At 39.5% G+C, this 3275-nt stretch overlaps 1 long non-coding RNA gene across 1 annotated transcript; it reads right to left on the bottom strand.

The window, feature by feature from the left end:
• Positions 1-1027: 1027 nt before the first annotated feature.
• On the bottom strand, positions 1028-2542 carry LOC107195119. The gene is made up of 3 exons (XR_001516354.1): positions 2454-2542; positions 2095-2181; positions 1028-1813 (listed from the first exon to the last, which is right to left on the bottom strand). It is a non-coding gene; the product is annotated as an uncharacterized LOC107195119 (long non-coding RNA).
• Between the last annotated feature and the right edge of the window lie 733 nt (positions 2543-3275).

Genomic DNA, 3275 nt, shown 5'->3' with positions numbered 1-3275 from the left:
TATATATTTTTTCGTTCTAAAGATTCTTTCATAAGATTGAAGTATAATCGATGTAATATGAAATGACAGAAATTAATATTTTTGCTGTTTTGACTTAAACCACTTTCATAATCACCGGTACAATTGACGTGTGATTTACCATGTTTATAAATTTTATGTTCCGAATGTATATAGAAGATCTTGGAGTGTAATCGGAGATCGTTTCTGGATGGATATCAATTGGAACTAGTAGAAAAATGTAATGTAACATTTTGTAGCGACGACCAGTATATTATCTCGAAGGCGGATAAGAGGGACGTAATGTACCTCGGTATACACGCGTGTATGTACGTATGTACAGTGTATGTATGTAGGACCAGGGAACGGTATCAACAGCTATGTACCGTTCTACCTCTCGATCTCTCTGCTCCAACTTTTCGTAATGGATGCAGGACGCATCTATCATCCCTCGTCATCAACGTCAAAATCCAGAATTCTGGCCAAACAGAGCAGCCATTGGTTCGCCACTGAATACCGACTACCGAATACAAAAGAGCAGCCAACGAATAGCAGATATGTAGTATGTTCAACTGCTTGCCGTGCCTTTATATTCATGGGATCCGCGTGCCCATACGCGTGCACGCCCTCGTATCAACACACTCCATCGTGACCGCGAATTTTCATTTTCCGGATTTCTACGTTAATTAATGTAGGATAGGGTGGTTGTGCGTGCCTGCAGTCTCTAGAATAAGTTGAATGTTTTGTATGAACGATGAATGCCTGGAATTGAGCGGATGTTTAGACTAATAGATATCGATGTTGGCGCCGAATGTCTGTAGACTGCGTCGTGAGAATTTGGGCGCCTCGCACTCTGGGTGTCTGTGTGTGTGACTGTGGGTAACCTTTGTGAGGGATATGGTTGGGAGGCAGTCGTTGGAGAAGAGTCGTTGGAGAAAAGTCGAGTTGAGAGAACGCACTTAGAGAGTCGACCGGTGAGATTGAGAGCAGAGAGTAGCGTGGAAAATAATTTGTTGCGTTAAACTATTAGTATTGTGTGTGTTGTTTTATTTCATTTTACCGTTCTTTTATCTTATTTAATAAACCATATATATTTCTACTGGAAATCCCATTTAATTTTCTACATTAACCATTGATATACTAGTGTGCAATCTTTTAATAAACACTCATACAAGGTCGGAAATACGATAACAACATTTTATACGCTATGAGAACGCTCGCATTGTCGTCGGACTTTAAACTTAGGAAATTTTTCTTGTTTTTGTAATATTTTGTACAGGACAAGAACGCATTTTTCACACGTTCTGCGATTTAGTCGATTTCCCGAGAACAATCCGTTCGTTACAGGCCGACGCGTTTCTTGCATCTATTCCGCCACAGCCTACGTACAAGTTTTGTAAAATAGTGGAAAATATACATTGACGATTTCACACGTCGACGAACGAATTTTTGCGGAATTTTATCGCAATGTCCACGAGGTATGCGCAAAAATACAGCATGCAAATCAGGCACGTTGGAGGCATTCGCATTAGCTAATTAACTAAAAAAAAAAATTCCTCTTTTGAAGTTTCTCGAGTTTTGAATTTGCCAGCAACTAATTCATGAACTTTTTCAATTAGGATGTTAAAACAGCAAAGAAACGTTGCATCGTGAAATCGAAAGTATGGGAAACGATTTTGTTTGTTCCCATCAATTCTAATTCAGTTTAAGACGCAGAAAAGTAAGTATTCCAGAGTAGTTTAGCTATCTGGTTCGCAACCGACGATAGACCCTGCGAGTCGTATGTTGCCAAAAGTTTGAGTACTTCGGCGAATATCTGAAATTATATTTAATTTTATCGAACGAGTATAATTTCTCTTCCTGTACAGTATGAACCACATAACTCATGAGTATTTACTACTTTTGTTTTTATCATTGATGAACTTGTCGCATTTTTTGAGATGGTAAACGATGTATAGAATGTGCAGAAAGTCATTTAAACTAATAACGTCAAAAAATATTTAATTATTTTTTTAACCGTGAAAGTGTTGTTAATAGGCGCGAATAAGTTATGTGGTTTTCTTTGTACAGTAAAAAGTCAATTTCTAGAATGCGTACGTTTGAAAAGTCGAGCGGAGTCTGTGGTGATGCCGTAACAGCTGTTGAACCACGGTTCGATTGGGGGGCTGCTTCATTGCTCGTCAGCTACTCCATCGCGTTGCAGTTAACCAGAGTATCAGTAAGCGAGGGAGACGCATAAAAAGCACGAAGAATAGAAATTTGTCATGAACATATTTTTACCGAAACAATTAGTCAAATCGTGGTAGAATAATTATTGCATGTATTTAAATAGTATCTATAGAATGGCGAAGCAAAGCATTCCTTGAAACAAGCAAACGTACCGAACTATGTGTGTTTCGGTAAAAATGTATTGAATATCGACAAGAATGTTCGATTTAGTGTATTAAGATACCTACCGTTGTGACTGTGACGAAACACAGAAGTATGATGATCGTGAGACATCGCTGTTGCATTTTTCTACGTAACTTGCTGCAATTCTTCAGTCGACTCGTATGCCTTTTACGGTGATTATTACCGGTGGGTATTTGTCTTTTATAGAGAGTCCGTTATCTAGCTTCCAACATTATCGCTGGTAATTGGAGTGTGCGAAGGTAATACGTAACGAGAACTTTGTGCCACTAATCGAAAAAGAATGGAAAGGTAAGGTTTGCGTATGCAAAAGCGTTATCTACAAGCGCATCGTTCAATGCCTCCGGTAATGGTGGTAATTGTGTTAATTTGCTGACAGGTCATTGACGCAATCCGACGAAAGGATATCTTCAACCAAGACGTGCGTTCGACACAATTTTTTGGAGCGATCTTGATCCTCTCGGCGGATCCGTTAATTAGTCTTTTTTGTCTCGTAAATTTTTTATTGCTTTTCTCTACCCAAATAATAGTAATACCAACACATCCGTTTTATATCGTAACACGCATGGCGTAAAAGCACGTAGCGGTCTGTCGAGACTTGCGAGAAATCTGTCGAGAGTAATGAACCAGCGTGAAACGAACGAACGTTTCGACGAAAAACTCTTATCCCGACTCGACCGAAAAGACTGTGAAAACGTTTTACTCTAGAGAGTGTATCGTTTCGCGGTTTCCCTGTAAGTCGAAAATAAAGCGCGAGATCGAGACGGATGAGAAGAAGATATATTCTCGTAATCGGTTGGGAGTAATTATCGCAAAGTAATTGGATTACCTTTGGAAAGGTTGGTCCGGCGGGCGTGTAACTGGGGCGT

Source organism: Dufourea novaeangliae, unplaced genomic scaffold, assembly GCF_001272555.1.
Source record: "Dufourea novaeangliae isolate 0120121106 unplaced genomic scaffold, ASM127255v1 scaffold49, whole genome shotgun sequence".
In the NCBI taxonomy this organism is placed as follows: domain Eukaryota; kingdom Metazoa; phylum Arthropoda; class Insecta; order Hymenoptera; family Halictidae; genus Dufourea; species Dufourea novaeangliae.
This window is presented reverse-complemented; position numbering and strand designations above follow the sequence as displayed.